This window comes from Pleurodeles waltl, chromosome 3_1 (genome assembly GCF_031143425.1).
Source record: "Pleurodeles waltl isolate 20211129_DDA chromosome 3_1, aPleWal1.hap1.20221129, whole genome shotgun sequence".
NCBI lineage: Eukaryota > Metazoa > Chordata > Amphibia > Caudata > Salamandridae > Pleurodeles > Pleurodeles waltl.
The window spans coordinates 507,046,591-507,068,520 of record NC_090440.1 but is presented as its reverse complement, the minus strand read 5'-3'; the positions used below and the strand labels follow the sequence as shown (position 1 = coordinate 507,068,520).

At 44.7% G+C, this 21,930-nt stretch overlaps 1 long non-coding RNA gene across 1 annotated transcript in view; it reads right to left on the bottom strand.

Moving 5' to 3' along the window:
- Nucleotides 1-2,550: 2,550 nt before the first annotated feature.
- LOC138283218 (uncharacterized) overlaps nt 2,551-21,930 on the bottom strand; it is a 49,132-nt gene continuing 29,752 nt past the window's right edge. The window contains exons 2-3 of the long non-coding RNA XR_011201134.1: nt 5,695-5,858; nt 2,551-2,625 (exon numbers count right to left, since the gene is read on the bottom strand). This is a non-coding gene — a long non-coding RNA (uncharacterized lncRNA). The remainder of the gene's footprint in view (nt 2,626-5,694; nt 5,859-21,930) is intronic.

Below are 21,930 nucleotides of genomic sequence, written 5' to 3'. Positions count from 1 at the left end.
TCTTTTTCTCTCTCTTCTCTCAGACTGACGCTGGCTGCTCACTTCATAAGCAGGAATGGAACTCACATGAATGTACGTGGTGAAAGCTGACAGAAAAGGTAAAGGTCTCAAACGTTCAGTCATGGCCAGTTTGCTACTGAACCCTCAGAGAAGGATCCTGAATTTGTGTTGTGCTCCCAAATAAAATAGCCCAGCGCCTTTTGTTCACTTGTGAATCTAACCTGTGTAACTTCACCTAGTTGAAACATTTACCCTTTCTCCATTGCTAAACTGCACAAGCTTAATTTCATTATTGTGTGTGTGGTGTTACATTTAAATGAATGATTAGAGTGGATTCATTGCAAGCACTAAAGCTTTACACACACACACAGATATATATATATATATATATATATATATATATATACCATCTTTCAGCACTTGCACTTTTGTATGCATTGCATTGAAATTGACAAATTAAATTTGAACCCATTCTCTGGGTTTTTACTTACCCGGCTCTGCTGCCCCTTTTTTCTCGGCTGTATGCTTTTGTTGGATAAACGAGACAGATGAAACGGAAAGAAGACGTTCACAAATATATAAATATATGCACATACAGACACACACACACACGATTGTTTTAGTTGATTAATTGAATCTTGTAAGCATATTTACATTTAACATTTAATTGTTTTAATTTTTAAGTTTATGTGTACTTCCTATTGAAATTCACATCCATTTTCATTCTGAAAAGCTTAACTTGACATATGGCCTCGACTGAAAATGCTTTCTTCAAATTCCCAGTGTGTTAACTTTTCCTTTCGCAGGTGCATTAACATGTGTCTCATTAGCTAGAGAAAGGCTTATTGTTTGTATTAGACCACTGATAGTGAGGCCTGTGGGGAGGAAGCTGGCAACAAACTTCGAGGAATAATGATGATCGAAGGAGGCCTTTGTTTATCGCGTACCAGGATAATGTGGTGCTAAAGGTTGGCGGCTGCAGTCCTGGTATCAATGAGATGGGAATTTTAGCACTATGTGGACTCCCCTCATGTCTATGATTTATTCTTGGTGGTGGGAAAGAGCTATGGATGTTTCTAAAGCTACTATTATAATTTATTGGTGCTTTCATAGTTAGTTAGGCAGACTTTCCCTTGATTCTAAGAGGGAACAAATCTCTACTGTACCTTCCTTGTGTGTGAAGCTTCATGCTGAACACCTTCTTTCCCCTAAACTTCAATAGAATGTCTATGCTGAGACCTTCCATGCTCCCTGGATAGAAATCCCCTTTAGCTAATTCTGTTCTTAACCTATGTTTAGAGTAAAAAAGGGAAGTTTCTTTATGGAACATCGAATTGCAACAATTTGTTTTATTTATGTTGTGGCCATTGCTATTCTGTATCTCATTTTATTACGATTCAATTTATTGGCACATTTCAGCCTGCAAACTATATTGCTGCATCTTGGAATTTATTTTTACCTGCATACATATTTGATGGGTTAATATTCTAAAATAAACTAATGTAGTCCAAATTATGGATTCTTTGTCCTCATTGTAGAGCCACGTTGGCTTCACAGAACTGGAGTGTATTTCTGATGTTAACTCCCTTACAGCGCTTCAAGTCGGGTAATAAAGGTCCATAAGGCCAGTCGGGAAATATACTTGATGATTATACCAAAAGATTGAGGTGCAGATACCACCCATCAACTACTTGCTTGTGAAAAGTAGGTCTACCGACTTAGATCAGGTACAGTGTTGCCTTAAGTGTACTTGGGACCCAGGGCAAGACATATTTAAGGGCCGATGTTCTGAACAACTTAGATTTTTTTAACTAATTTTCTGCTATGCAAAGGCAATTTGATGACAAACTGACTTTCTGGAAGAGGTAATCAAACACAAACAGCAGAAATTTGACTAGCTAGGAGCTCAAGAGATTCCTACATCGAAATTCAGCATTGAAAGAGAGAAGCAGAGGTAGGCAGATGGGAGAAAGGTTCACATACAGAAATAAACAGAAGTGAGAGAGTACATCCACTTTTGTTGGCCCCTTGGAAGGTGGTGACCCTGGGCAATTGCCCGCTTTGCCCATGCCTTAAAATTTCTCTGATCAAGTACTACTGTTGTAGCACAGTGAGCATTCAGATGGATGTGTAAAGACTGCAGCCAAGCTGGTGAGAAACTCAATGCGACATTCTAAGCTGCCTGCATGCAACTGAATGTGGTATTTATTACACTACTACGCGATGCTCAGCAGTCCCCAAGTGTCCTGAAACTATAAAGGCCCAGGCCAGAATGGCAGCTGAGTCTGCTTGTCCTCAATGATACCACAATTAAGGTCACTGTATCTGAAAAATCTATATTATTCACAAATTCTGAAGTATTTTCTTAGTACACACTCAATGTATATTTTTGAAAAAGTAGGCACGTGCAATATGTTTAAATTCATCATGGACAACCGCAGTGTAACAGGATGCAGGATGATGGACTGGACACCACTACAGAGGTGTTAGAGGTATAACACTTTATTAAGCTTATGTTTGGTAATATTCCAGTATGGTTGAATCACCACCTGCCGGGTCCTCTTGCTGGGTTCACTGACTGGGCTCCTTGGTTTCTGCCTTCCATGCAATTGTGCGATGTACACTCTGGGGAAAAAGTACATAGGTCTTAATAATCAGGCTCTTATTGTTTCAAAGGGGTCGAACACAACACAATGTGACAGTTTGAGAGAAACCTTCCTCTCCATTGGAAAACCACTCTTGCCTGTGTGCACCCTTGTGCAGTCATTCATAATGAAAACCAAAATAACACTTGAGTGAAAGTTTGTGCTGCTGATAAAAACACCAGTGAACTTTGTGTAACAAAACACTATCAAAATCCAATTATCTCTTCCCATATCACTGCCCACCACTGTGAATTCCCCGACCCCCTGCGGGTCACTTGTCTGAGGCCATTGCTCTGAACCAGAGCCACGGCATCCATGTCTGTATTGCCTGCCCCTGGGAAAATCGTCCCAGCCTCCACGACTACCACTGTTGCTGTCTTCTCCTCACTTTCTCTGTTCTGCTACTAGTTGTCTCCTATAGCCTCCTCTGTTTCTGCAGATGTTCTTTGGGTTTCTGATCTTCATCCTCCTGCAGCCATCTCATCCTCACCCCTCACTCCTTCTCCTTCTTCTCTCATGCCTCCATCCTCCAGGTCTTCACCGTCATTGCCCCCTGCTCTGCCCATTTTCACAGGATTGGCCACAACATCACCAAGCACTGGAATGCTCACCAGTTACTCTCTGGAACCCCCGGCGTCCTGGTGGCCTTGCGTTACAATTGGGTGTACGCCTGTTGCTTCACAAACAGGCTTTACACCACTTGCTGTAGCCAGATCTGTGGTGAGATTATTCAGGGTTGTGTCCCAACAACTAAATTATGACGTAAATTGTTCACATAATCCAAGGTGTCTGCCTCACTTGATCATCAGAGATAAAGGGATTTCGTATATTAGGTTTATACACTGATTGTAGAAATCTTTATGCAACTTTCAGGACACAGGTGCCAATCCTGCTTGTCTGATTTGGTATTTACAGCACTATAAAGTGGTATCACTGGTCTAGGAAACCCAGGATAATTTTATTAGGTCCAATCCAGAAACACGCGTTGCACACCTAAGTGAAATTTAGATGCACAAAGTTTGAGATCATAAATTGCACTCTGAATTTTAGGATCATAAATTGCACTTATGATGTTGAAACATTTGGAAGTGAGACAGGCATTTCACTGTTGGAAAAATAACGATTATGGGCATTTGAGGAGAAGGCTTAATCTAGAGGATCAGAAGGGAATGTGGGGTGAGGGATGAAAAGAAAGGACTTTTATATTGCATGAGGGTGTAAAATACGTGTTTCGCCACATGCATTTTTGTATGTACTTTTATGCACATTTCTGCATCATTAACTTTCATTCAGTTGAGAATTTACCTGAGTACATTATTGAAGCTGCATTGCTCCTTGAAATCAACCACTGAGGTTTATTGCTATAAGTGCCTGTGCAATTCTTGTGAATTTCAGAGACGTCAGAAACTTGTTCCAAATGATGCAAGAACCCTATTGGATTTCAAACTTGTTGAACCCTGCTTTTGCAACTCAAGAACATCATGATCAAGCAAGATGCAACTACAACTGGAAGGACTTGAATGGCTCATCTCAAAATGATTTGCACACTAGCCTAGCCATATTTCCAAATTCTATATTCTCCTGGTTGGGGGTGTGTACCTCGGAGTTAATGCTTTGAAGAAGGGAACTTTTTCAACGCACGTGCGGGCCATTTAAGATTTTACCTGACAATTTCTGTGATTCCTCGTGTGGCTGACATCTGCAGGAAAAGTGAACCATGGTAGCCCCATCCTCGATAGGACGGACCAAGAGTCACTGTGATCAAGTAGTGTTATGGTGGGCAGAAACCACGGTCAGAGGTTGTCCCAGTTGCAATTGAAGCTCAACTTTTAAAATTGTATTTTCAGAAACAACACAATAGACAGCGCGTAGCTGTAGTTGTGTCCTTGTACTGTAAGATGTTCTCTTTCCCTAATTGATTTTGTTCTCCAGTTCGCCAGGTATGATCAAACTGTATGATCTGTAGGAGCTTTAGCCAGTGTGCATTATTTCCAAGTCTTTTACATATTGACTAAAGAAAGAGAAACCTAGCAAAACTTGTATTTTTAAATGGTTACACCTAGACTGAAAAATTGATTCAGCAAACCATTAGTCACATTACAATTGCTCCTGCAAGTCTCTCAGTTTATCATGTAGACCTTAGCTGGCAGCAAATAGGCCTGCCAGATATGCTGCGTCTCTGGCTTGCACTTCCCTTCCCTAGAAGAAAAGAGGCAACTACATTTGAAATCCATGTGAGGTAGACTGGATCTCACTGCCTTTTGGGGAGCCTACCATGTGGTGGCTCCACTGAAAGGACCGATTCTTTGCTGCTGAGTGCCATGTTCCATAAGTATTGCATGGGCCTTTTAGGGACAAAATTACTTTTTTAAATTAAAGTATCCAACAATTTGCAATTTCCATAGAGATAATTAGATGACAGTACATAAAAACGACTGAACACAGTCACACCAAATTTGACAAAAATCTAGATAGTTATCCAGAAAATGTGCTTTTTGTGATTTGGTGTAAATCTGTTCAGACTTTTTAGAAAAAATTAAGGTTTACAAAATAGTGATATCATTTTCAGCAGGGGAACAGTGGGCTCCTGATGGAAAAATCAACAAAACTGTGCATTTGCAGGAGCACAAGCTTTGACTGGCTGGCTGCAAAATGAGGAGAAATGTTGCAGCCTTTGGTATAGGATTCAGAGACTTGGTGCCTGAGCTCTCAAAAACAAATTTAAAAAATCATAGAAGGTAGCAGGGTAGGGATAACCTAAGTATAACTTGCATCTCTAGGCTACACTTCTTATGACATCACATATAACGAAATACATCTGAAATCTGTGGTGGTGAATGTTATACTTAAGTCAATACAAACAGTTGGTGAACTTCATTGGTTTTTTTTTTTTCGCTTTTGAAAAAGGGTTTTGGCATATAATATATATAATAATAATATAAAAAAATAACTTTTTTTTTTTTTCAGTGATTTTTTTTTTTTTTTACAGTAGTTAAAATCTTACTACCTTACTTATATATACCTCCACTTTACCCTTAGTTTTTTTTACCATGCAGGTCCCGTTGGTCCTGCTCAGGTCCAATATGTGGGTTGAGCGCTGCATCACTTGCCATTGGGTATGTGCAAAACCAATGAGGCGGCACATCTTGCATCGCACTTGCTCCCAGCACACCATCTTTTTGACAAATGTGTAGTCTTTGCGAGTCTTCCCTCCTGCTGACAACATGAGAGGGAGATAGAAATGAACTAAAAACACAAGTGCTGCAACCTTCTTCTCTAAAAAAAAACATGTTGCACTGCGTTTGGGGGGGGGGAGGTGATAGAAAACAAAATGCAGACATTTGAAAAGAAATGCAAAAAAGCACGCGGGCAGGGAAACTAGACAAAAAGTGAAAATATAGTTTGGAAAATGGTGAAGGAGGATAGGAATGGACGGGATGGGATGGAGTTGGATGGTATGATAACACAAGGGAACAGATAGCCAAAATAGACTTGAGTCAGCACTATTTTAAATGTGAAATGCATCTTCGTATCATTCTGGTACGTATTTCGAGTACTATCGTGTAACGTTATGTAATTTTTTAACATTTGCGGAATTACAAAGAAAATCGCACCCCCTAACCCCACTTGTTATCCATTTGCAAGTCTAAAGGAAATGTCAGGTTGAACAACACAACTGTCTGCAGTTTTTCCAGGTAGACGACGGCAACATTTCTAACCGGGATCATGAAAAGAAAAAACCTGCAAGTACGGCAGTTTATTTTTCATTAGATGCGTCAGAAAGCATTCTTCCAGTCCTTAAAGCTCCTCCATTATCAAACTTTTTCAAGACTTCCTATGACGTCATGCCAGTTTCAACATTTTCTCGCCTTCCCAGTTATTTATTACTGTGGGCAAATCTGAGTGTGTTCCAGCGATCCTCCAAGCCAGCCTCTGGGAGCTTCTACGCAGAAAGGCACCACGCGGCGGGGGCCGCAAGAACAGAATGTCGCACACCTTGAGTGGTATTCACAGCAGCACGCTACATCCTGCAGCTTGGTATTATCTCAGCAGGAAATATGCCGTGAAGCATTTTATTGCAAATATAAAATGTCCCCACTTAAAGCAAAATTCTAGGTACTGTAATTCCATCGTAGAAAAGCACGGTTAATAGCAACACCTTAGCAGCAGGACCTTCCTCTGAAAATGTTCATGCATTTCAACACTAAACCTTAGGGAAAGTCTGAATATCCCGAAATCGTCCCACCTTTAGGATACGAGTCTTTCGCAGTCCCAGTGATGGCATTTTACAGGAAGGTGTGCTACATATACCGAATTATCAGGTTATGCTTTGCGTTGGCTACAACATTATTCGAGCTGTAAACACAGATCAGATGGATTACAACTTTGTATGCTTTCTGAATGTTTGGGGGGTAGTGATTGCCTAGATTAGAATTCCACCCTCACCAGAAATTATTTACACAAACATTAGACCTTCATCGTCAACAAATTCTATTCCGTTTGCCATTTTCATCGGCTAAACAATGCTTTTAGAAGCCTCGTCTGGGTATTGCAATATCAACTGTACACCACCTCCCCACAGATGTTACTCCAGTAGAACGGCTATGAACTCCACTGAGCTTTGCTATGCCTCTCATATTCCATTCTTTCCGCTGGACTACACTTAGAAAGGCTTAGTGTAAGCCAGGGTGGGTACACGCTGCTAACAATGGCCAAAGCAGATATTCTACTTTGTAGGAAAGTTAGCTATGTTGATTCAAAAGCATGCCAGATTCACCACAGGTTCGACTGATTTATGGGGCTGGATAAGTAACAAGATTGATTCATGTTGTGAAGAAGATGCTAGCCTGATATCAATTTGCACAATAAAATGACAACATTCTTTACCTTCACCCGTCTGCATAAACACTTTACTGACTTTGTCTTAGGTCTAGAACCTTGGTGCCACTCACCATCTCCTCATTCTTTGTACCTTGCATCCAGCAATGTGCAGATTATGCTACCATTTATACCACCGTAAAATGCACCAGGTTGTATCTGCTCAGACTTCTAATTTACTCCCACTCCTATTCACATATCAATTGGTGTTCTGCAACATACCCCTCACAACGATCAGCTCTCCTCCAGGCAATCTAGTGAGTTGCTACTCATATAATTCGCCATATTATTTCCACTTATTATTCTGTTTCTGACCTTACTATACACTGTTCTTTGTCTCTGTGGAATTTAGTATGACACCATGTCACTCTCCATCTTACTTCCTAGGGAGTACGACTTCTAAAGTACCCAAATACTGTGCTTTACACACGGATGGCTCTGTCTGTTATGATCATCATCCCTGGCCTTGTTTTTAATCTCTTGATGAGTAATGGCCACCATTTCTTCTCCCTGTTCCCGATTGATGTAAATTAAAACATGATGCAGCAAAGGGAGATTTGAAAGTGGTCAACTTTGATCAATGTTGCCAATTTTTTATGGAACAGTGTGGTGCTCCGTACATGGGCACTGCAGAAGTTTATAAAATAATAAAAAATAGGTAGGATGATTGAGTGTGCTTCATAATGCAAACTCTTTAATCTATCAGTGGGGTATTTTGGTATTTATTTTGTACAATGTGAAAGATGAAAGGAAAAAAACTGGCATGTAACTATATAGATTGTGATAACCCAGATAAATTCAGTTTATAACATTCTATACTGTGGTTTACAAGAAATTAGACAAACATTTCCTGGTTCATGGGGATCCTACTACATAAGTAACAAGATTGATTTATGTTGTGATGAAGATGCTAGTGGGTTGCAAGAAATAAGAGAAACATTTCCATGTTGAGCTATATTGGCAGAAGATCACACTAACTGTAATCACACTTTGTATGTACCAACCTGTAGAGTATTTCTACAAAAGAAATAGCTCTGTTGTTGGACCTGGCCTTTTCTTCAGGGTCTTCCGCAAACTTTTTGCCTTCACCCTGCTATTTTCAGAACTGGTTTTTGTTGGCTTTTAGGACTCTGCACACTTTACCACTCTTAAAACAGTGCTAAAGTGCTTGTGCTCTCTCCTTTAAACATGGTAGGATTAGCATGCAGCCAACTGGCATATTTCATTTTCATGTATGTTTCTAGTACTGTAGTACTGTATGTCCCTAGGGTCTGTAAATTAAAAGCTACTACTAGGCCTGAAGTACTTATTGTGCCATCCACTTTAGTAGCCCATTAAACATGTCTCAGGCCTGGCCTTCCAGCCCATGTGTGCAGTTTTAAACTGATATTTCAAATTGGCAAAATGAACGGATTGCTAGGCCAAAACCTTCCTTTTTAATGCGTCGCCCCTAAGGTAAGCCTGAAACAGCCACTACCATAGGGTGTTGTGTATTTAAAAAGTTGGGCATGTACTTTTAAGTTCTGCATATCTTGGAAGTGAACAACTCTTAAATTCATTTTTCACTACTGCAAGGCCCACCTCTCCCACAGGATAACATTGCGTTACCTCATTACATTTAATAAGTGATAAGTTCCAATTGGAAGCAGGTAGGAATGTCGAGTCTGGTGTCTAAAAAATATTAATTTTAACCCCTCTTTAATGGTGAAGATTTTAAGTCATAATTCTGAAAAAGAAAGTTGGCATTTTCTTGTTCTATCCATTTGGTGCCTGCAGCCTGTATCCTGAATTGCATGACAAGGAGTAGCTGGCATTTGGTCATTGTGTATTGCTACCAGACAGTGAAACAAAGGAGGAATAGGTGTTGGCAGAATGTGCCATTTCTGACTTGAAAGGGGTGAGGATCTGTCACCTACCACACTTGCACATCACAAAGCCTCTGCCTTCGCACAATCACAACGGGTTTGACACTAGTCTATTGTGTTCCCAGACAAGCTAAGGCCAGGGTAGAGGGACAGGAAATTCCAAGCACCTCAGGGGAGGAACCCTCCAGAACCTTGTCCTACTTCAAAGTGAGCATCAGATATAAATACTGGACCCTCAGATCCAACTCTTCGGTACAACTCTGGACCTGTGGAAGACTCAGAAGGACTGCTGTGCTGCTCTGAAAGAACGACTGCTGCTCTGTTGTCCTGTTGCCCTGGTGCCTGTTGCCTGAGTGAGAAGAACTAGGCCTGGATCTTGAACCTAAGCCCACCAGAGTGATTCCATAGGCTAGCTGGCTTTAATCCTCATCAGAGCCCCAGGGACAGAAAAGGCTTCAACCACATTGAACCCAGCACCTGGATACTGTGAGTCCTACCCTCTAAGTAGTGCCACCCTAGTCCTAGACCCTTGGAATTTGGGCCTAAAGGTGCTCTACCAGCACAACTGTGCCTTGTGTGCAGAACCAATGCAGTGCAACGCATCTCCTCGCAGCCGAATCAGAACAGCCAGTGTGTGATGCATTCTCGACACAGGATCTCACATCACAGATAGCAGTTTCATCCGAACTGTTGCAGCATGACACATATTCGATGCAGGCCTTCACACCTCAAGCCCCTCATTGATGGCATCTTAGGCAAATACGCAGGACTTCACATCGCAGCCCCGAAGCTTCCTCTGAACTGCTGCTGCGCAACACATCCTCGACATAGGATTTCACAATGCTCCACAACCAGGCTTTAAGGTACTTTGTTCAGAGCCTCTAACTTGGTCGCTGCACCCAGCCAATGCTCCATCATGGTCAGCCTGAACTTGTGATTTTTTTCCCAGTCTGGCGCGACGAGATAACAACAGTTGGCCCTTTGTACTTCTAGGCAGTATTTTTGCTTAAAAATGTAAAATTGCACATTTCCTGTTCTAGTGGTTCGATTTTTGTTGTTTTGGTCTCTATTACATTTTTCTCTAAACTCTTATTCTAAATTGGTGTGGGATTCTTATGTGTTGCATTTTCACTTTATTACTGTTTGTGTGCTGCATAAATACTTTACACATTGCCTCTAAGTTAAGCTTGACTGCTTTTGTGATAAGTTACCCGAGGTAGATTCGTTAGTAGGGTTCCACCTCCGCCACATAATCACCTATGATAAGCACATTTCTGTGTAGCTTTGCATCTCAAATTTCATTTTTCTAGGTTATCAGGCCTGAGCAGAAATAATTTTGATGAGAGATAGAAATAGCACATAGGCTTTGGGGATAAGAAAAGATGGATCTCCAATGGTGTGGCTTAGGTTTATTTCTTATTTTCTTCACATGCACTTTTAGATTAATTTGGAAAACATGGGAGGACATAATCCATAACCCCTCATTGCTTAATTTCTGCACTTGGTGGGCACCAAAAATCCTTTTTGGGGACCTGGACTCATTTTCGTCATCATACTGGATGAGGAGAAAAATAAACTTTTTTCAAAACAGTGAAACTGAACAAGGCCCGGTTACATAAAAATCTATAAATTAAACAAGGTTTTGGTTTGCTAGTTATCCACTGATCACTATATTTTTGATGGGAGACTGGGATACCATTGTTTTGGTCAATTGTGTGCATTAATGGCAATATTTAGATCACTTTATTGAAATGAACCCCTTTTGTGACCTCTGTGTGGTAACAGGGTCCTCTTGGACTGAGGGCCTTATGTCTGATAGGGTGGAGTTAAAACATGATGTGATTCTTATTTTGTTTTCAATGTTCCCAACAATTATGAAGGATATGTGGCAGCAGCTGAATATATTTGGATTTGAAAGTTTTGGTAGTTGAATGGCCAATGGACGCTTGGTATTTATTAGCTGTGGAAAGGTATCACTTTAAGCTCCTTTAAGTGAACAGTTTTTATATGATAAATGTTATTTTTTGTGTAAAATGTGAAAACTATCACTGACTCACATTGTGTGGCTGAAGACTTTTTTAGTGGGTTCAGGTGACCTTTCTCTGAGTAGAAGCTCCCAGTCATGCCTGTAAGTGGGGTAGATCCTGCTACAAACTTACTCTGAAACCTTTATAGGCAAAGACACTAATTGATTTCTCAACAATAGCACAAAAACCACTGAATGGAATAAGACCAAATTTAGCAAAAAGGTAGCTCTTGGTCCAGAAAGAGACCTTTTTGTTATTTAGTGTAAATCCATTTAGCAGTTTTTGAGAAATTGAAGGAAATCAAAATCTGTATATCTAGGGATCAAAGGATTCGCGACTCCTCCCGATCTTTGCCAACACTTCAACAAGGAAGTGTTAGCAGCCAGGTTGGGACTCGCTTGAGCCGAGTTCCAGACAAAAAGGTTAAAAATAAAGAAAAGGGGCTGGAGTACGACACCCTGACCTCTTAGCTCTGATGCTGGGTCCCTCAGTGACCCCCGGGCTATAAAGCAGTTTTAATTTTATTTTACTGTGGAATCCTGACAGGGTTGCGAATCTGCAGTAAAAAAAAAAAAATAGGCGCAGGCTCCTGTGCTTGTTTTTAAATAAGCCTCCAGCCTAATTTGTTTTTTGGGGGGGGATGGGAGGCCTCATGGCCCCCTCCCCAGGCTGATCCTGGCCCCGGGGATAGCATCCCCTGGAGCCCAGTCTAAATATAAAACAAATTTGGGGAGGGGTCTGTGGGGCCCCTTCCCCAGGCCGATCTCGGCCCTAGGGGCCGCATCCCCAGGGGCCCAGCCATGTCACCTGGGTGCCCCCCAAGTTACCCAGTCACAATGTTGGGGACCGTGGGGGGAGCCTGAAGGCCCCCCACAGTACCAGCTGGTTTTCCGCCTTGAGCAGGAGCATTGCTGTCACAGAAAGGGATCTGCTTCCTCTCTGCGAGAGAAATTGTTTCCTCTGTCTTCCTGCCTGCATCTCCACAGACAGGGAGACAGAGGAAATCTGTTTGACAGGTCTCCCTCACTGTGAGCAGAGTGTTTGATGTGACTTGGCAGCAGCAGTAAAGCTGTAGCCAAGCCACAGCAAACAACTCCGTGCCAGGGGTGAGCACTCTGGGACATAGCAGGAGCCGGCCCAGGGGGGTGGTGGTCCCCAGGGCTACCAGGGACTCCTTGATGGGGGCAGCACAGCCCCCTCCAATAAATAGCCCCAGGGAAGGTATGGTCCCCCAGGGACCCCCGGGCTATAAAGCATTTTTTTATTATTTTACTGTGGAATCCTGACAGGGTTGCGAATCTGCAGTAAAAAATAACATTTAAATAAAATATATATAAGCGTAGGCTCCTGTGCTTGTTTTTAAATAAGCCTCCAGCCTAATTTGTTTTTTTTTGTGGGGGATGGGAGGCCTCATGGCTCCCTCCCCAGGCTGATCCTGGCCCCAGGGATAGCATCCCCTGGAGCCCAGTCTAAATATAAAACAAATTTGGGGAGGGGTCTGTGGGGTCACCTCCCCAGGCTGATCTCGGCCCTAGGGGCCGCGTCCCCAGGGGCCCAGCCATGTCACCTGGGTGCCCCCCAAGTTACCCAGTCACAATGTTGGGGACCGTGGGGGGAGCCTGAAGGCCCCCCATAGTACCAGATGGTTTCCCACCTTGAGCAGGAGCATTGCTTTCACAGAAAGGGATCTGCTCCCTCTCTGTGAGAGAAATTGTTTCCTCTGTCTTTCTGCCTGCATCTCCGCAGACAGGGAGACATAGGAAATCTGTTTGACAGCTCTCCCTCACTGTGAGCAGAGTGTTTGATGTGACTTGGCAGCAGATGTAAAGCTGTAGCCCAGCCACAGCAAACAACTCCGTCCCAGGGGTGGGCACTCCGGGACATAGCAGGAGCCAGCTCAGGGGGGTGGTGGTCCCCAGGGCTATCAGGGACTCCTTGATGGGGGCAGCACAGCCTCCTCCAATAAATAGCCCCAGGGAAGGTATGGTCCCCGGGGCTGTGGGGGTCCGAAATGGACCCCTTTTCTTTTTCTAATGTTTGGGGTGGGAAGGTGGTGGTCCCTGGCGCTGCGAGGAGGGGGCCGCATGACCCCCCACACACAATTACTAGTTTACCCCATGGTGGTCCCTGGGGCTGCGCAGCCCCAGCACGTCATTTTATTTACAGCCCCAGAGAGGTGGTGGTCCCTGGTGATGTGATGGGGCCACACAGCTCCCCTACATACAATTGCATGAATGCCCTGGGGAAGTGGCAGTCCTAAAGGGGTGCGGGCCTTGTAGCTCCCCCACATAGCATTACAGAACTGCCCTGGGGAGGTGGCAGTACCTGGGGTTGTACAAGCCCCCTCCTTATTTATCACATGCCACCAGGACCAGGCCCACCCAGGGGCTTTTAAAAGCAAGTACAGGAGCCCACACTTGTATTTTTTTATTATTTTTGCCGCAAATTCGCCATCAGAACTGTGCATTCCCCTGCATGAGCTTCTCATTATTTGCGAAGGCTTCACAGCCAGAAATATACAAATTTAGATTTCCTATGGAGGCCCACCTCCAGGCCTAAAAATGCTGCAAATGGGTGTGGGGGTGCACTGCCCCCATCCCCAAGTCTAAAAAAGTCCTGGAAAGACCACCCCAGGGCTGAAAATTCATAAAATTGGTAGGGGCCATTCGCCCCCTCTAACCAAGACTGAAAAGGCCTTGGGGAGCCCACCCCCAGGGCCCATTCCTTTAACGGAGGGGGGCCATGCAGCCCCCTCCCTGAGCCACAAATGGTCCTGGGGGGTTTACTCCTGGGGCCGGCTCACCAGTTATGTCCCAGGATGCCCACCCCTGGGACATAGCACAGGGAAACCCATGTTTGCTCTCACATGATTTTTAAATCTCCCACCAAGTGGGAGCAAACACCGAGGGTGCTCCCAGCTGGTGGGAGCTTCAAAAATGCTCCCGTCCGCTGGTAGCAGACTTCAGATCTGTTTACCTGCCCAGCATGATACAGGCAGGTAAACAGTTCTGAATATTACACCCTCCCACAGGAAGCAGTATTATTAGCTTTTCCCTGTGGGCGAGTGCAATGCTGGCTCCCTCTGGATGGCCTTGGGGCTCCCCCGGCAGCCCCTAAGGAGGATATGGTTGGTGCCCTGGGTGATCACCAGAGCTCTCACCTTGTTTGAGCAGGGCCCTAGGAGATGAGGTCACTGGGGCTGAAATCAGCTCAGGAAGGGGGGGCTGCATGCCTCCCTCCACCTGAAAAGTGCGTCAGGCCATAGGAGGTGGGGTCCCTGGGTCTAAATTTCCCAGTAAACAGGGCCACTTGCCCCCTTCCAATAAAAATGACACCAGGCCGCAGGGGATGGGTTACCCAAAGCCAAAATCATTTCGGTAGGGGGGGGCATTCATGCCCCCTCTCCTTTATTTAAAAGAGTTGCACTGGGGTCACCTTGGAGAGGGAGCACCCAGATCCCTTCTCTTTATTTAATTAAGTGGCCCTGTTGCAGCCGCGCATGGCTGAAGGTTGTGTGCAGTGGGGCGGAGGGTTGCATTTACATATGCTAATTAAGTACTACTTTACATTAAAAAAAAACTACAAATTCATTGAAAAAACAAAGGTTGAAGTAACTTTATAGTTAGGTGTGATAAAAGGATCTGTTTAAAAAAACTAAAAACGTAGAAATTCACTATAGAAACAAAGGTTATAATAAAATTATAGTTAGGTGAATAGGTCAGTGACAACATTAACATTTTGAACTAAAACAAAACAAATAAATTCACCCGTTATATTTAGCAGTGCCCCCCCCATGCTCTGTTTATGACCTTTCATATGACATAACTCATGAACTGTTGTTCTATGACTTTATGGCATCACTGATGACATCTCAAATGACATAATTGATTACATCACTGATGACATCATCCAATGAGTGTGCAAGTTTGCTTTACAGTTTACATAGTGGCAAGTAGCTACCATATTACTTGTCAACATAATTTTGTACAGCTTGGGTGCGGTTAATGGGTGTAGGTTTTACAAAATGTGTGTGCTCCTATTGCAGCATTGCTGTGTACAGGTATTGAACACGTTCTAAATGTTTCCATTATAGATTAACTCTGTGTGCAAGTGACAATTGGCTTGTATTTATTATGTTCCACACAACCTTTTGTATTAGATACTATCCTTTGTAAGCAGCCTTGAATCATTAGAGAGAATTGTGTAAGCATGGTAATTTATACGTAACATAGAAGACTTTGTCTACCAGGTATTAAGCTATGTACATGTGCTTGTTTGGTTTCAGAAGAATAATTATCTGTAAAGTGTAGGCCACATTATGAAAGGTGCAGGTACTATGACCTTCAGCACCTTCAGATCTTGGTAAATTTGAGCAAATAGTTTCTTTTGCATAGAATGTATACTGTTATTAGTAGATTCTTTTGAATGCTTGGTGATATAGTTTTATGAGTTTCCCTGTCTACAGACAGAGTGGTATAGAATAAACTCTCTCTATAGCATAAACACTCTTTACAGTACTCAGTTCTTTACTGATATCAACTTAATTTCTTAATGTAGGTTTGGTGTGTGTCAGGGGTTTGATACATTTAAAAGCTGTACATATTAGGGCATTTGTTTTGGAATTAGCATTCACTACTTTGGATTTCCCTGAACAGCTGTATACAGATTGAATACCATACTCAATGAGTGTTTCCCATATATGTGTGGCTGATTGTTGATGTGAACTATGCGACTTATAAAGCCACAGCAATGTATACAACAATATGCAGGAAAACGAAGCTTGGATGTTGTAGTATATGATGTTTGAAATGTCATCAGTGATTTCATAAATGATTTCATAGAGCACGTCATGAGTGATGTCATATGTGAGGTCGTAAGCAGTGCATTGCGGGGGCACAAGTGATAGTTAACTATAACTGGTGAATTCCTGTGTTTTTTTTAGTTTAAAAAGTGAATGTTGTCACTGACATATTCACTTAAATATATCATTATTGTAACCTTTTTTTCCAAACAAAAAGTGTCCCTGTGATTCTTGTTGTGCACAGGGCTGGTTCCTACTATGTCCTGCAGGTGCCCACCCCTGGGACATAGCTGTTTGCTTTTGCTTGGTGGAGGCTCACAGCCCCCACCAAGCAAAAGCAAACAAAATACGGTTTCTGACAACAGGAGCTATCAAACAGCACCCGCTGTCAGAAAGCTTACTTTTCATCTGTCTATTCAAATCAGCTCCCTGCTTCTGGGTGGAATGGCAGCTCCTGCTGGACACGGGGAGGCGGGTAGAACTGCGGGTACCTTGAGGCTCCCCCTACAGTCCTGTCATTCTCTCTCACTCTCTGCAAAGTGACCAAAAAACTCCGCCAGGCTACAAGGAGTTCCACAAGTGGTGGAGCACATTAGGTTGCGCTGTTCGGGCTGATTTTAGCACCGGGTGCGCAAACAGCACCACTCGCAGAGCAAGAGGGTGCTGGTTCTTTTCTGCCACTTGAGTAGATTTTCTACTCAAGCAGCAACTTCCTCAATGCGAACGGAAAGTTTCTCAACACAAGCGGTAGCAACAGTCCGCGACCGCCGCATTGAGAAATCAAACTGGGAGGAGTTCTGGAGTAAGCTTTTTCGCACTCGCGCTCACCAAGTTAACGTTGGTGAGTGTGAACAAGGTAAAAACTAAACTCTGCTGAGTTTTTCAGAACTCCCCGTTCTATGCAGAACGGGGAGTGGGAAAAACTCAACAAACTCCGTGAGCAGAGCGGAGTTCACCGCCCACCCCTAGTGTCCACAACAAGGCACAATTGAGAGCTTTTGAAGTTTAGGCTGAAGGCAGTGCGAGTTTCTCCCAGGTCATAAAAGTGTTCAGACTACCTGTTGAGCCAGTTTTTGGCCTTTCTGCAAAGTCTACAGAGTGATGATGACACGTGTCAATTGTAATTACCATTGCATGTGAAAGTGTGTTAAAGAAGTACACAGCTGTTGAAAACTTTGAGACCCCCAAATGAAAAATAAATGCTGTGTTCACATGTGAGGAGAGAGAGAGGGAGGAAAATGTATGTGTGTGTGTGTGTGCGCGTGTGTGTGCACGTGCGTGTTTCTGTTACTATCCTTGTGGGGACTTGGGTGTGATAACATACTTGCGCTCTGGTGACGTGATTGCACTGTAGGGACCTGAACCCGGTCCCCACATAGCAAAATCTTCAACATGATTTAATAAATGGCTTCAGGAACATCTGTGTCAATTTTCTTAACTTTTTAGAAAATTGCCTTGTGGGGCCTGTTTTCCATAAAGTGTGTTTCTATGTTTGCTTGGCTCTCCCCCTGCAGGACTGCAGCTTTAAACACACTTTGGCCCTCATTCTGACCCTGGCGGTCTTTGACCGCCAGGGCGGAGGACCGCGGGAGCACCGCCGACAAGCCGGCGGTGCTCCAATGGGGATTCCGACCGCGGCGGTAAAGCCGCGGTCGGACCGGCACCACTGGCGGGGTCCCGCCAGTGTACCGCGGCCCCATTGAATCCTCCGCGGCGGCGCAGCTTGCTGCACCGCCGCGGGGATTCCGACCCCCCCTACCGCCATCCAGATCCCGGCGGTCGGACCGCCGAGATCCGGATGGCGGTAGGGGGGGGTCGCGGGGCCCCTGGGGGCCCCTGCAGTGCCCATGCCACTGGCATGGGCATTGCAGGGGCCCCCGTAAGAGGGCCCCTACATGTATTTCACTGTCTGCTGCGCAGACAGTGAAATACGCGACGGGTGCAACTGCACCCGTCGCACAGCTTCCACTCCGCCGGCTCGATTCCGAGCCGGCTTCATCGTGGAAGCCTCTTTCCCGCTGGGCTGGCTGGCGGTCTGAAGGAGACCGCCCGCCAGCCCAGCGGGAAAGTCAGAATTACCGCCGCGGTCTTTCGACCGCGGAACGGTAACCTGACGGCGGGACTTTGGCGGGCGGCCTCCGCCGCCCGCCAAGGTCAGAATGAGGGCCTTTGTGTTTAACCACACTTTGCTGACCAGAAAAAGAGCAGAAAGGCCAGACATTTCATAGGAAAAGCTGCATAACCCCTTGTTTATTCAAATATTTTTTAATGAAATTAATGTTTGCTCTATTTTTTTAAATAAAACTTTATTTACATTAAGTATACCTTTCTGCTGCTAGTGTGGAGACTATGAAGAGGCAGTGACAGCAGAAGGATAGAATGAAAAGCCAATGATGAAAGGGAAACAAATGAAGTCTGAGATATTCAGATGGAGGATTTCAGAAAGATGTGGGGGAAAAGGGTGTACCTTTCTAACAAAGTGGGAAACTGCATGGGAAAGTGGTATGAAAGAAAGAAAGAGAGTGATTGAGACACTCCAAAGAACACTACTCCCTCCAGACTATAGAAATATCATTAGGTAAAGGGATAATGTCCTTGCCCTGGGTACATCATGTAATGCAGTTATGGCAACACACTGTGTTGTTCTGAATTCACAGTGTGTCTAGACCTTTTTCTCTATGTTAGGGAGAATGCAGTTTAGTGACACTTCTTGTGTAAAGTTCCACTCTTGTATGGAATCCAGAACCTAGTGCTGGCACCCTCTGTGCTTGTCAAGAGTATGAATGTGTGAAGTATGGTATGCTGGTAAGACTCTGTGGCCATCCTTAGGAATTGTCTTTTAATTCACATTAGGCTGGTAGCAAGAGTTTCCAATCAATTTGAAAATATGAAAAAGCAGCTGAAATATCTGGGTAAAAGGGAGGCCAACAAATGAGTAATTGCAAGGGAAATGTGACCTGAAATTCTTCATTTCTTAATGGAGTATTCAGGTCCAACTCAAAATCGTCTGGGATTTTTGCCACTTCCATGGAGCTACAGGTATTGGTAACACTGGGGTGGGGATAATCTGGCCCATTTACCAGGACACTCGTAATAATTGCCTTTGATTTGTGTTAGTCTGAGTACTACGGCCACTGGGATATATTTGGGATGCCTTTGGTTTAGAATGACACAAGATGCACGATGAGGACAACTTCCCCTAGAGAGAAGAAGTGTATTGTTGCTTTCTTGGGCGTGGAGGATGGAGACCTAGACACTCAAATAAGGAGGATGGATACAGAGCTACCTTCTAAAATTTCATGATGCCCTTGTTAGCAAAGGAGTGCTGATTAGTTCTTCCGGAGCACTTCTATTTGGTGGATGAACAAGGAGAGGTCCGGACATAGGGTGGGCGGAGCTCATGAAGTTCTACTCTGCACAATTCTGCGGAGTTATCTAAAAACTCTGTGAAATTCTGCTGAGTTCCACATGCGGCACAATGCCGCCTGGTCCTACTTTGCCCTCCCTCCTAAACGTATTACAAATGGCCAATAACATCCGCTGTCTTGCAGCAGCCTTGCACTTGCTTCTTTTGCACTAGCACATAGCCTCAGACCGCCCTTTTTTTAGGGCCCAGCAATAGTCAGCAGCAGCAAACAAGCTCAACGCCAGCAATCTGCCATTTTCACAAACTGCCCAGCCTTGCTTCCTACTGGGCTCTAAGTAGTGGTGGGTGGAGCTCACAGAGTTCTACTTCGTGGAATCCAGGAAGCTGGATAAAAACTCAGTGGAATTCCACGGAGTTCCACGTGCAGCAGAGTGCCGCCTGCCCTACGACCCTGGAGCTGAATACACCCGATCTCAAAAATGCTAAGCAGGGTCGGGCCTGGTTAGTAGTACTAACCAGGCCCGACCCTGCTTGGCGCTTCCAAGATTGGGAGCATTCACGCCAGGGTATGCTGAAATGGCAGCAAAAGCAGACATTTTAGGCCTCTTCTGCAGACACAGCCCTCCAGCCTGGAGCATGCTGCTCTAAACCACACCTGCACACTTCCATTCACCAACTGCCCTCCTTCACAAACTTGCTTTGAAGGGCCAAGCACACCCCCTCTCTTGCACTAGCCTTGCAATTGCTTCATCTGCACTTACACATAGCCTCAGACCACCCTTTCTTTAGGGCCCAGCACTAGCAGCAGCAAACTGGCTCACCACCAACAGCCGGTATTTTCACAAAGTGCCTAGCCTTGCTTGCCACTGGGCTCTAAGGCACTCTCTCAGGCCACATACATCTCTATCTGGTGGAGGCTGCCAGATAACCACTCAGCAGCTGATGCTCCCCCAGTCTCCAACTCTCCCTGCTGGCCCCTGCACCGTACCCCATAACACCATTACACCACTTCCTTTCACATGGACCCTGGGAAGACAGGTTGTTTTCAAGTGAAGCACTGACTGCAAGTTTCCTTTTTTCAAAGCACGGACCCCCGGTCATATGCAAATCCTGTCCATGCCCAGTGCAGACCGCTGTGTGCACATAGAATGGAAAGCAAAACAAGGGTCTTACCTGGGTCCCTCCATGGTCCCTGTTGCCAGTGGCCTGGCTTTCTACCTCCCTCTGCCCCCTGATCCCGGGCTGCTGAGAACAGTGAAAGGAGGGAGGCCTGCATACAGCACAGACTGCAGCCCAGGTATGGGCCACGCAGCGCAAGTACAGACTGTCGGCATTGCGCTGTGTGGCTCATAACTGGGATGAACTGCACATGCAGTGAGCTCTACTCTGCAGCCGGGGCTAGCGGAGTTTTTAGCCTAACTCCACACTCCAAGTAGAGCGCAGAGTGCCAAAAACTCCATTAACACCACCAGCGGAGAGGATCTCACCACCTACTCCTCGCTCAAAAGCACTCTCTCTTTGGCCACACACATGTCTATCTGACGGGGGCTGCTGGACTACCACTTAGCAGCTCATTCTCACCCAGTCTCCAGCTCTCTCTGCTAACCTCAGCACCATACCCTATATCACCACTTCCTTTCTCATGGACTCTGGGGAGACAGGTTCTTTTCCATGGAGCTCTGACTGCAAGTTTCCTATTCTCAAAGCACACATGACCCTCATATGCAAATAATATCCAGTCCCAGTGCCCCCGTGTGCACATAGAAGAGACACCAAGACGAGGTCTGAATGCTGCTGAGTCCCCATTGCCAGCGGCCTGGCTCTCTGCCAACCTCTGTCCCCTGCTCCCGGGCTGCTGACGACAGTGAAAGGAGGAAGGCCTGGAACCAGACGTGGCATTGGTGCAGTCCCTCAGCAGCAGCTTGCAGCAACAGCTCAACGCTAACCGGCAGAGAGCAAAGCCTTAGGTAGGGGCCATCTTGCCTGTCGTAGGGCAAATGTTGTCTTCATTTTGGGCTGAGTGTAAAGTGCAGCCCAGTTTTCAGATTTTCCTTTGGCAAGTTATGGGCCACATGTATTTTGATGTTATTGCTGTTTTTTATGTATTTTGCCAGAAAGAAAAAAAAGTAGAAAAAAATAAAAAATGGAAAATGAAATTAGCGAGGAAGCTGTATAATTGAGCTTCGGATGAGCATCACCCAAGGGTGGGTGAGCGGCAAGCAGTAAGTCTGCTCTGCCGCTAGATGGTGGAGTGTTTTTGCCAATCTCCGCACTCCCCTTGGATCACTCAGTGCCCAAAGCTCTGTGAACTCTGCCAGCGGAGCTCACCACCCACCCCTAGTCTGGG